This window comes from Phocoena phocoena, chromosome 1 (genome assembly GCF_963924675.1).
Source record: "Phocoena phocoena chromosome 1, mPhoPho1.1, whole genome shotgun sequence".
NCBI lineage: Eukaryota > Metazoa > Chordata > Mammalia > Artiodactyla > Phocoenidae > Phocoena > Phocoena phocoena.
The window spans coordinates 64,576,773-64,590,384 of NC_089219.1; the positions used below are offsets into that span (position 1 = coordinate 64,576,773).

At 33.7% G+C, this 13,612-nt stretch overlaps 1 protein-coding gene across 1 annotated transcript in view; it reads right to left on the bottom strand.

Annotated features, from left to right (window-relative positions):
* LRRIQ3 (leucine rich repeats and IQ motif containing 3) overlaps nt 1–13,612 on the bottom strand; it is a 187,370-nt gene that overhangs the window by 91,203 nt on the left and 82,555 nt on the right. The gene's annotated exons all lie outside the window — the stretch shown is intronic.

Consider the following 13,612-nt stretch of genomic DNA (forward strand, 5'->3'; position numbering starts at 1 on the left):
ATGTGGCACATATACACAATGGAATATTACTCAGCCTTAAAAAGAAATGAAATTGAGTTATTTGTAATGAGATGGATAGACCTAGAGTCTGTCATACAGAGTGAAGTAAGTCAGAAAGAAAAAGACAAATACCGTATGCTAACACATATATATGGAATTTAAGGGAAAAAAATGTCATGAAGAACCTAAGACAGGGATAAAGACGCAGACCTACTGGAGAACGGACTTGAGGATATGGGGAGGGGGAAGGGTGAGTTTTGACAGGGCGAGAGAGAGTCATGGACATATACACACTAACAAACGTAGTAAGGTAGATAGCTGGGGGGAAGCAGCAGCAAGGCACAGGGATATTAGCTCGGTGCTTTGTGACAGCCTGGAAGGGTGGGATGGGGAGAGTGGGAGGTAGGGAGATGCAAGAGGGAAGACATATGGGAACATATGTATATGTATAGCTGATTCACTTTGTTATAAAGCAGAAACTAACACACCATTGTAAAGCAATTATACCCCAATAAAGATGTTTAAAAAAAAAAAAAAAAGATTACAGACCATGATCAAGTGGGATTTATCCCAGGGTTGCAAGGATGACTCAATATTCACAAATCAATCAATGTGATACACCACATTAACAAACTGAAGAATAAAAATCACATAATCATCTCAATTGATACAGAAAAAGCTTTTGACAAAATTCAATATCCATTTATGCTAAAAACTTTCAATGGAGTGGGTATAAACGAAACATTCCTCAACATAATAAAGGGCATGTATGACAAGCCCACAGCTAACATCATACTCAACAGTGAAAAGCTGAAAGCATTTCCTCTATAAAAAGGGAAAAGACAAGGATGCCCACTCCCATCACTTTTATGCAACATAGTACTTGAATAAGTACGAGTTATAGAAATCAGACAAGAAAAAAAATAAATAAAAGTAATCCAAATTGGAAAGGAATAAATAAAACTGTGGCTGTGTGCATATAACATGATACAGTATAGAGAAAATCCCAAAGATGCCACAAACAAAAACTATTAGAGGGCTTCCCTGGTGGCGCAGTGGTTGAGAGTCTGCCTGCCGATGCAGGGGACATGGGTTTGTGCCCTGGTCCAGAAAGATCCCACATGACGTGAAGCAGCTAGGCCCGTGAGCCATGGCCGCTGAGCCTGTGCATCTGGAGCCTGTGCTCCACAACAGGAGAGGCCACAACAGTGAGAGGCCTGAGAGAGTCCATAACAGTGAGAGGCCCGCGTACAGCAAAGGAAAAAAAAAAAAAAAACTATTAGAATTCATCAATGAATTAGTAAAGTTGAAGGATACATAATTAGTATACAGAAATCTGTTACATTTCTATACACTAACAGTAATCTATCAGAAAGAGAAATTAAGAAAACAATCCCATTTCCAATTACATCAAAAATGATAAAATACCTAGGAATAAATCTATACAAACTTGATAAATTGTAAGACTCTGATGAAAGAAACTGAAGATAATACAAACAAATGAAAGATATACCTTGTTCATGGATTGGAAAAATTCATATTGTTAAAATGATCATACTACCCAAAGCAATCTACAGATTGAATGCAATTCCTATCAAAATATCCATGGCATTTTTCATTAAACTGAAAAAAAATTCTAAAATTTGTATGGAAATACAAAAGACCCTGGGTAGCCAAAACAATCTTGAGGAAGAAGATCAAAGCTGGAGGTGTCACACACACTGATTTCAACCTATACTACAAATCTACAGTAATCAAAACAGTATGGTTCTGGCACAAAAAAAAACCTTATAGGTCAATGGGATAGAATAGAGAACTCTGAAATGAACCTACACTTTATGGTCAATTAACTAAAACAAAGGAGGCAAGAATACACAATGGGGAAAAGACAACCTCTTGAATGAATGGTGTTTGGAAAAGTAGAGAGCTACATGCAAAATAATCAAACTAGCCTACTTTCTCAATCTATATACAAAAATAAAATCAAAATTGATTGACATTTTTTTCCCTTAAATTCCATATATATGTGTTAGCATATGGTATTTGTCCCTCTCCCGTTCCCCTTCTCCCCTCTGGTAACCACAAATTTGTCTTTTATATGGTTAGTCTATTTCTGTTTTCATATTCTTCAATTTCTATTATTTTTCAGATTTCACATATAAGTGATATTATATAATATTTGTATTTCTCTGTCTGACAGTTCACTAAGCATAATATTCTCTAGGTCCATCCACATTGCTGCAAATGGCAGTATTTCATTCAAATATGTAGTTTTATCCTTACTACAACCCCAATCAGGAAACCCTGATACACTGTTGGTGGAAATGTAAATTGGTACAGCTGCTATGGAAAAAGTATGGTGGTTCCTCAAAAAATTAAAAATAGAACTGCCATACAATCCAGCAATTCCTCTCCTGTATATTTAAGCAAAGAAAGCAAAAACACTAATTAGAAAAGATATATGCACCACTCTGTTCACTGCAGCATTATTTACAATAGCCAAGATATGGGAGAAACCTAAGTGTTCATTAATAGATGTATGGTTAAAGAAGATGTGATATCTATACATCTATATATAGATACACACACACAGAATGGATTATTACTCAGCCATAAAAAAGAAAGAAATCTTGCCATTTGTGACATGGATGGACCTCTAGGGTTATATGCTAAGTGAAATAAGTCAGACAGAGAAAGACAAGTACTGTATGATTTCCCTTGTATGTGGAATCTAAAAAACAAAGTAAATGAACAAACACAACAAAACAGAAAAAGTTATAAATACAGAAAACAGGTGTTTGCCAGAGAGGAAGGGGATGTGAGGGGGAAAGAAAATAATGAAAATGAGACTACTATTCTCAAAACTATAGGATATAGTATTATCTTCACTGAAAGGTAAATAAAGGTATAATGTTGAATGTTCATTAGAAATCAGAAAAAAAATGAGAAAATTATGTATTCAAATAAATAAGTGTGAAAAATCTCTTTAAAGTATATCTATAAAAATGCTGGAGGGCTTCCCTGGTGGTGCAGTGGTTGAAAGTCCGCCTGCCGATGCAGGGGTCGCGGATTCGTGTCCCAGTCCGGGAAGATCCAACATGCCGTGGAGCGGCTGGGCCCATGAGCCATGGCTGCTGAGCCTGCGCGTCCGGAGCCTGTACTCCGCAACGGGAAAGGCCACAACAGTGAGAGGCCCGCGTTCCGCAAAAAAAAAAAAAAAAAAAAAAAAAAATGCTGGAAAGTCAGAAGGAGAAAATAAAGATAAAATAAACATGATACAAAGTAATAACTTTTAAAATATTTAGTTGAAAGAGACAATTTTAGTTACATTCAAAATTTGTTTACTAAGCCTACTTAAGAATTCCTAAAATCTGAATCATATAATGATGAGAAATGACCAAATTTGTTGTCAAAGATTTACAAGTCTTTGACAATTTAAAAAGTCATATGAACTTGACAATTGCATGGGCAAGGCTCCTTAGTAAATATTCAAAAGATACCTAATTCCTATATTCCTGAAATTGTTTCAAAGCATAGGAAAAAAGAAAGTGTCTTAAGACAGACCACTGTCCTCAAAAAGCAGGCACCAAAAGAAAACAATACAACCTCACTCATTATTACAGAGGGTAAAATCTTAAAATAAGTATTAGCTATCCCAACTGAGTGATTCCCATTCAAACAAAAACACACAACGACTAAGGTCTGTTTTAAGAATGCAAGCACGGTTCAAAATAACAAGATATATTGATTTAATTCATTACCTTAGTATACTAGAAAAAAAAAATGAAGACTCTCAATAGAATTAGAAAAGGCATGTAATAATGTTCAACAAATACTTGTGCTTTATATTTAATCCAACATCTCAGTACTAAGATACTTTCTTAACATGATGAAGAGTACCTACCAGAAATTTTGCAATATCATATTTCAAGATGAAATAATAGTGGTATTAGGATCAAAGTCAGAAATAATACAAGAATTACAAGAATACCCATTTACCACCAATATTATTCTTGAATTTGAAATCTACTCAAGAAAACAAGAAAAATAGGAAAAAGTATGATTGTTGAAAAGGAAAAGTGATCATTTTCTAAAGAATACTTTGACAATCTAACAGAATAAACTGAAAAATCATTTCAAATAACAAGATAGTGACTAAAAAAATCAACACTAGTATTTATAAAAATACTAGTCTGAAATTATAATTTTAAAAAATTTCAAGTCTCAACATAAAATAATTGTTTTTATGTTTTACGTATTATTTTTGGAATAATCTTAAATGTGCAAGAGCTACATGAATAATACTACACAACATCAGTGAGAATCATAGAAATAACTGAATAAATAGAAATATATACAAAGGTCCTTAAGCAAATTACTCAACATTATAACATGTCTATTCTCCCATAATCACTTTCTAAATACAGTGCCACTAAAATAAATATCTTTTAATATAAAAAATGATTTTAAACTTCATTTGAATAAATAAAACACAAAAATAGCCAATAATAATGAAAATTGGTTTGCCTTATCACAAATCAACATCATATAGCTAAAATATTAAAATGATGTTGTTTTCGAATAAGTAGATACAAGGAGATTATCACATGTGATAAATGTACTATTTTAAATACCTGGTAGAATAATAATTAAAAAATGGTGTTGGAACAATTTACTATATATAAAAATATAAAGTTTTTTCTTTTCCTCTAAAATTAATTATTTTTTTAAACAATGAAGTACAGTTAATTTATAATATGTTAGTTTAAGGTGTAGATCATAGTGATTCAGTATTTTTGCAGATTATACTTCATTATAGGTTATTAAAAAATAATGGGTATAATTCCCTGTGCTAAATAGTATATCTTTATTGCTTATCTATTTTATATATAGTAGTCTGTATCTGTTAATGCCATACCCCTAATTTGTCCCTCTCCCGTTCCCCTTCTCCCCTCTGGTAACCACAAATTTGTCTTTTATATGGTTAGTCTATTTCTGTTTTCATATTCTTCAATTTCTATTATTTTTCAGATTTCACATATAAGTGATATTATATAATATTTGTATTTCTCTGTCTGACAGTTCACTAAGCATAATATTCTCTAGGTCCATCCACATTGCTGCAAATGGCAGTATTTCATTCAAATATGTAGTTTTATCCTTACTACAACCCCAAACTAAAATAATTTCCAAGTGGAATGATATATAAAAGTAAAAATATAAAAATGTCAGAATAAAATAACTCATCTTTTTATAAGCCTAGAGTTGTGAAGAACATTTTTTAGCATTCTATAAAGAACAGACACCCCAAATACTCACTGGTTTGACCACATTAGAATTAGTTTTCTGAACAGCAAAAGACACTATAGATAAAACTAATACACAAATGATAAACTGGAAAAAACATATGATAAGGGAAAATTTCACTGAAATTGTCCCTTCTAAGTTAAATGGAATAAAATTCTATATAGCAAGTCCATACCAATAGAACAATGAACAAAGGATATGAACAAATAAAGAAAAAGAAAATAAACAAAAGCAAGTACAGAATAAAAGTGGTCAACATAAAAAAGTTATCTTTTATTAATGATAAGTATGATGTAAGTTAAATCTGCATGTTTCTTAATAAAACTACGTTAGCTTATTTGTTTAGACATTCCCAAAGGAGTTTAAGTTTTACAAATCAAAATCATTTAACTTTTACAAATTTTTAAAATTCATTATCAAATTGTGACATGAAAAGAGGGAAGAGCAAATGAATCATGGGATGTCATTTAGAAGGGAAAATTAATAACTTGGAGCATAATGGAAAGAGAAATTACAGTAATAGGTCAGGAGCTTACCAGGAGGGGAGTCTACAGCAAATTTATTTTATTTCTAGGCAAGGAGAAGAATAAGCAAAAGGACAGCTATCTGGAAATGTGCAATAGGGATATGGTTTCAGAAGCACAGAATGAAAACCATGATCATGCCAGAAAACCTGTCTTAGAAAAGAGTGGCAAAGTGCCTACAGTCTGGAAAATGAGGCAGGACAGAAGGACATAAATTTGAGCCAGTTTTCTTCCTATTATAAAATCAGTCTTCACCTCTGAGTCAGTTGCCCAAAAAGACTGAGAAACTTTGAATACCGAAGAGAACTAAGCTGAAGGGTACCAGGTAGATTTCCAGTCTCTGCATGAAATAATTCAGGCAGGAATACTCCTTGTAATCCTTGGAAATGTAGACACAATATCTTTATACACAGAGTAAAAGATAACTTCCACATTGTATATTTTAACAAAAAATGTTCTGTGGTTACTGTGCCAGTTGTCCTCTAACTGGTTCTAAAAGGTCAGGATAGCATGCAGATATATGAGTGCTCTGGGTGAACAGCTGAGATGGAACTATGATTACAAAAAACATATGTTTCAATAAAGGAAAAATGGACACTTCATTGAATAATATTAAGAATAAAGGAATTTTTACTTACATTTGTATTTATATTGGTCTTGTGACTCCTAGAAGAGAGTCAGTGTATCGTATGTTACTGATATTACAGCTCTTAGGTATGTGCATGGGACCAACAGAATTGATTTTGCAAGATGTTAAAAGATGCCAAGAAAGTTACCATCTGGCATAATTTATAAGTACCTCCCTTATAATTTTTTTTTTTTTTTTTGCGGTATGTGGGCCTCTCACTGTTGTGGCCTCTCCCATTGCGGAGCACAGGCTCCGGACGCACAGGCTCAGCGGCCATGGCTCACGGGCCTAGCCTCTCCACAGCATGTGGGATCTTCCCGGACTGGGGCACAAACCCGTGTCCCCTGCATCGGCAGGCGGACTCTCAACCACTGCGCCACCAGGGAAGCCCCTCCCTTATAATTTTTTTCCTAACTTCTATCTATTTCAGGTTTAAGTCACGTAATTTTCCTTTATTCACCTCAATTCACAAAGTATTTGTTGAAAGGTACTATGAGCACTTCATAGTTCCTGTCCCTATGCCTTTCCCACATGTGTTATGCTATAAGTTGTCTGCTCAATTCTCTCATTTTCCTAGTGATCTCTCTGTTGACCTTGGCAACCCTCACAGTTTAACAACTCAGATTATGTATTAATCTAGCATCCACTTACTGCTTTTTAAAAATAACTCTGAAATTGCTTGGTTGTAAAAATTTTCTTATCCATATCTATGGAGTCAAGCATAATATATGGTGTCACAGGTTTTTCCAGAAAGGAGAGACCAAGACATTTAAGTGTGCAAAAGGTTTATTGGGAAGTAATACTCTTTAAAGGAAAATGGAGGAAGTGGATTAAGCAGGGAGAGTCAAGTTTCTGCCAACCGACCAGCAGCTCTGAAGCAAAGTCTGTCTCTATCTGAAGGTCCAACAATGAGCAGTAATGGCCAGGCCCTTGTAACACTGCCTTACTCAGTAATTGCCTGAAGGCTGCCTAGAGAATAGTGTGACCTCGACTTGAAAGCAGAGGTGGACCCTGAACAATCTAACAGCTGGAGCTGTCAGCTAGCCACACTCCTTGCATCTGAGCAGCCACAAATGGTGTCTAATATTACCCTTGTATGCCTCTGTCCTAATCTTATTCATTTAGCTCCAAGTTTTCTCCTTTCAGTCTCAGTAAAATCTTTGATTAAAGGGGACAGGCTTTACTTATTTTATTTTTACTGCCAGGGACAAGCAGGGGACCTGATATTTAGAAAGCACCTAGTAAATATCTGCGAAATTTTATTAAATGGATAAAGTTAGCCCATTATGTGTTGATTAAGTCAAAAAGCTACAGCTTCACTTTTAAGTCATCAGTTTTGCTTCTTTGGACCCCAAAACATAGGTGAATTAAACTTAAATTAAATTACCCTTAGCCCCTGCTAGCCCTTAGTGACTCTTCTGATAAATATCTCATACTTCTACCTGACCCTAAAAGCCATTATTCCCCATAAGTCTTAATACTCAGGACAACTCCAACTCCTTTGATCAGACCCTTAGGTGTACGCAACTGACTAAACTGTATTTGAATTTGTATACTCCTTTCAATTCCATACTTTATATAATCAGTCCCTACCTAGTAAGTTATTCCTATTTCTTTCCCCTCTCCCTACAAGTTCCAGCATAGGAATTGCTTTATGGCAATCTTTAAGGCCTTAGAATTTGTTACAGTGCTAAGGACACTCTAAATATTAAAAAAAAATACCCATTTGAAATGAACTGTATTGCTGACGGGGCCTGAAAATGACTGTTAGGCAATAACAAAGAGCATGTAAGAATGTCATTACAAAGCTTTTTTCTTAAGACTTTCCTAAGTTAGTACAACATCCCAGAAACTCATTGATGATAAAGGCCACTTTCCAGTGTAAGGAAAGACTCTGCACAAAACACTGAAGTTAAAAAAATGAAATATCTAACCGTAAGTTTCTTTTTAACTCTCCACATAATAAAATAAGGTGACCCATTCCACATCTCCTGAATCTGATATGAGATCGATGCTCGCAATACTTTCTTAGTATCATCTACTGTTAAACTAAACAGAGAAGAGGGAAAAAGTCATTTCATTATTTTTTGGCTTCTAAAACTATGGAGCTGATTATTCTTTCTCCCTGCCCTCCTATTTACCTGAATTCAAAGTAGGCACAAAAAACCCCAAACTCAAATATAATTGGTTACTTGGATTTGTAAAATTAATATTAGCACAACTTCACCCTGCCATGCAAGCTGTGCTCCACACAACTCCAGGGAACGTCATCCACACAGACTGTGATGTAAATGCAGTCATACAACGTGCAAAGCAGCAGCCCTGAGTAAGGTAAAGTCGTCTCATTCCTCTCTTACTCACATAGGCCATGTGATTATAAATCATTACATTTTTTTAATAGTAAAAAGAGAACTATACCCCACTAAAAGATATACGGATGGCAAGTAAACATCTGAAAAGATGTCATCACATGTCATTAAGGAACTGCAAATTAAAGCAACAATGAGATACTATTGCACACCTATTAGAATGGCCAAAACCTACTTACACTGACAATACCAAATGCTGGTGAAAATGTGGAGCAACAAGAACCTCATTCATTGCTAGTGGGAATGCAAAATGGTACAACCACTTTGGAAGATAGTTTTGCATTTTTTTTTTTTCAAAACTAAGCATCCTCCTACCACAAAACCCAGCAATCAAGTGTCCTTGTATTTATCCAAACAAGTTGAAAATTTGTGTGCACACAAAAACTTGCACATGGATGTTTATACCCACTTTGTTCATAATTGCTAAAATTTGTAAGTAACCAAGATGTCATTCAATAGGTGAATGGATAAATTGTTGTACCTCCAAACAATGGAATATTCTTTAGTTCTAAAAAGCAATGAGTTAATAAGCCATGAAAAGACATGGAGGAAACTTAAATGCATATTACTAAGTGAAAGAAGCCAGTCTAAAAAGGCTACACATGCTATATACTATATTATTCCAATTATATGACATTCTGGAAAAGGAAAAACTATGGAGACAGTAAAAATATTATAGGTTGCCAAAGGTTAGGGGAAAATAAGGATGAATAGGCAGAACACAGAGTATTTTTAGGGCAGTGAAACTATTCTGTACAATATTGTAATGGTGGATATATGTCATTATGTATTTCTCAAAACCCATAGAAGGTACAACACCAAGAGTGAACCCTAATGTAAACTGGACTTTGGGTGATAATGCTGTGTCAGTGTAGGCTCATTGATTGTAACAAATGTACCATTGTGGTGCAGGATGTGGATAATGGATACTGTACATATGTGGGGACAGGGAGTAACATGGAGACTCTCTATACTTTCTGCTAATTTTGCTGTGAACCTAAAAGTGCTCTAAAAATACTGTTTATTAACTAAGAAAAGAGAATTGCTAATATGGAATATAACACAAAATAGAGGTTCCTGAAGGCAATATTTCTATATTTATGTTATAAAAAATGGAGATAATATGTTTTTATCCACAATGCAAAATCTTTGTTTTTATTATATAAACAAAACATGATTTCTGATTAGAAAGAATATACAAAATTGTCAGAAAGAAAGGAATAATCACCTAACATTCTACCACTTAAATAACCACTATTAACAGATTGATGATTGTGATTTTCATGTATTTTTAATGCATATGCACTACAATTAAAAAGTTACTTTATATTTTTGAACCCTTATTAAAAATTATAATATATTAAAAGACAAACAGTTCCTCAGGTATGTGTGTGTGTGTGTGTGTATATATACACACACACACACACACCTTTAAGAAAATGTATTTAATAGTAATCAATGGAAAGGGTTCACAGGAGGATTATCTTCGAGTATATTTTGCTCTATTTTGTTTTACAAAAATGGTATTCAACATGGAATGTATATAGTTCCATCCATATTAGTTATGAGAAAAATGAATCTTTGGAACCAAAGGAAAATCAATAAAAATATCTTAGAATTCAACCAAATCATCAGTTCTAAAGCAAATCTTACTTTAGTATAGATGACTGCCATATTATGTTTCCAGGAACTATAGAATGCCATAAAGGAGAAGAAGATGTGAACATTCAGTGCGCTAGAAGTGGTTCAATGTAAGAAATCTCTTCCAGAGAAATTGATTGGATTGCCCTATGGATCTTTTTCCTCATTCTGTTGATAACTAGGGAGAACATATGCACACTCTCCAGAAGATGAGTCAAGATAAAGGATGTGAAATTCCAATATTAATGCTTCAAGGCAAGAGGGTGTTGCTCAAGTCCTAAGAAAAAATTAGATCATGATTCTAGGAGGTGGGCTGTCAAAGAAAACAGAGATACACAACACATAGATTTGTTCTATCTTTCCATGAGGTTATAACAGTAAGGGTTCCTGGCCATCACTCTTTCTTACCTCTTAGATGCTTTCTTTCCTTCCTAACAACATATGACTAAACCAGCTTAAGGAAGCTTCAAATGTGAGGGTGTGGAGGCAAGAGGAAAAGAGGGCAACTAATCTTCTCTGAGATAAATATATGGCAAATTTCTTTCCTCTGCTCTTAATCTCTGTCCTTTTGGCTATAATGAGTGTGACCTTCTTTCATACTATACCCCTTCTAAAATTCATGTTTGCAATATAGGAAATAACTATTCAAGATAAAAAAGCATGGGTAACAAAGAATATCTCATAGTCTAGCCCAGGTTACTAAAATATTGCAATGGAATTTTAGACCAAAGCCTCAGTTAAGAGCTGCTTTGTTTGCTATTACTCCCAGTACATATATTTTCCTTGGTAACTTTTGAGTAAAAGGATTGACTGTGCAAAAGCAGATTTCAAATAGCCTTGGGTGCCCCAGCAAAACCCATCATAATAGTATCTAGATTTCCCTAAAATCCCACATAATAATATACAAATGTCCCTAAAGCTTGATCTAATTGACCACCATAATTCTGTATTTATGTCAGTCTATTCAATAACAGAAGAAAAACCACCCTCTGACCAATATCTGTAAGCCATGGATAAATAATATCCCTAGCAATTGTTTTAGATCCTCAATGTCTTCTACTCCAATCCATTTTTTTATCAGATTCTTTCATCATGGCTTCTAACTTTTGGTTCTGTATATCATTTACCGTTTATTTTTGCACCATTAACTCTGGATGTTTATATGGACTTCTGGCTTTGCACCACAGTATTTACTAAATGAATGTGACTTGGACTCACTCCTCTGGTTCTTTCCATTTTAGGTTACCATTAATATTGGAAATTTTAAGCCCTTGGGAGACCAAGCACATTTCATCCCCAAACAGGAGCAGATTCAGACAATGATTGCTTTATCTAATTACTGAAACTCGAATTCCATTCTTGATTAAGCTTTACATTACTTTGCTCACAGTATCTTTCTCTAATGCACTCCCAGTATTAAATGCTGATATTTTCTCAACCCCTCCCCTTTCCCTACTCCCTAACTCTTTTAATGTTTTCTGGATCCTAGGTTCTCTTAGGTATTCTATAGTATTAACTGCTCTCACTATAGCTTCTAATAAACCAAGCTCCAAGTCACTAAAGACTAGACATGTGAGTAGTAAAAATAATGAAAGAATAATATATCAACTCAGTGAGCTGAAGAGAAGACTAAAAATGAAGCTAGCAGAAGATGGAATGACAATTATATATAGAAGAAATAGATTCAAAGATGAATCTTACAATGAAAAATTATTTCAGTTACTATAAGAAAGTGAGCTTTGAAGACTTCATAATGTTGTATGAATGGTAGCTATAAACAATGAAAAAAGCATAGGAAAATGTACATATTTATAGACTATGAAAGAATAATTTTTAATAAATGATATTAGTAGTGATATGGTTAGTAGAATTACTAATATCAAAGAGCTTTAGAAAACTCCTTATAATTAATATATTTTAGCAAAAGATTTATAACATTCAAAATACTTCCAAAATCTTGAAATGGTATATTACATGTAACTTCATAAGTATTAAATAACATAACATTTATAATATATATTATTCCTATTTATGTATATATAATGGTCACTTGCCATAACACAACATATATACAAATATACATATATATGGATATGTATATATACATCTACATTTATATATGGGTGTTGGCTATCAGTATATCCAAATTGGTTATCAGTATACAACATACCCATATCCAACTTGGATATCAGTATACATCAGTGAAAGTCTTCTCTAAAGCTTATAAAAAGCAGGTGACATGCCTGAAATCAACATATTTATATTCTACAAAGAGGGCAAAAGACACTTCACATAAACTTTATAGAGCATACTATCATCTGGAGCAAATTAATACAGTTGGCACTGCATGCTAATGAGGAAAAAGTTTTGCATAAGATACATTTGCCTTTTAAACCTATGTTTTTATTCAATGGATAAATTTTGGTGGGATTTAAGGGCTTGAGGACATTACTGTACTATATCTAGAACACGTGTCCTCAATTACATTGAAATCAGACTAATGTCAGTCTGGACAGTTTGTATTCCCTTCTAATTATGTTAATGTAATGGAAACATTTGTAGCTCAGGCTATTCAGGTACAGGTGCAAATATGAAGGAGTTTACAGACAAACACAGTGCTTTATAAATTATAAAAAGTTCATTCCAGTTAATTATACAATAATGCCGAGTTTTCATTTTTACCATTACCTAATGGTAAAAGCAAAACAAAATTCTAAAAATAAAAAAGCACAAACTTTGGAGTCAGATGATCTCGAGTTAAATCCTACCAATGTCACTTAACTGTTTGGCTTTTGGTAAGTTAATCAACCCCTATGAGCCTTAGTTTCCCTAATCATAAAAAAAGAGGTAAAAATACCTCTTCCAGTATTGTGAAAAATATATTACATACCACATCCAAAATATCTAGCACAGTGCCTGGTACATAGTAGGTACTCAATAAATATACATTTCTTTCTATTTTTATTGTGTCCTTAAAGCAATAGATGATTTTGCACAGAATACTGAGTGAATATTATACTATATGTACAATTATCAGCCTTTAATAAACTAAATATTTCTTTATGTTTTCAGCTACTGAGAATACATTTTATATTACTATTAATAACTACTTCCAATAATTAATAAGAGAAAGCACATATATA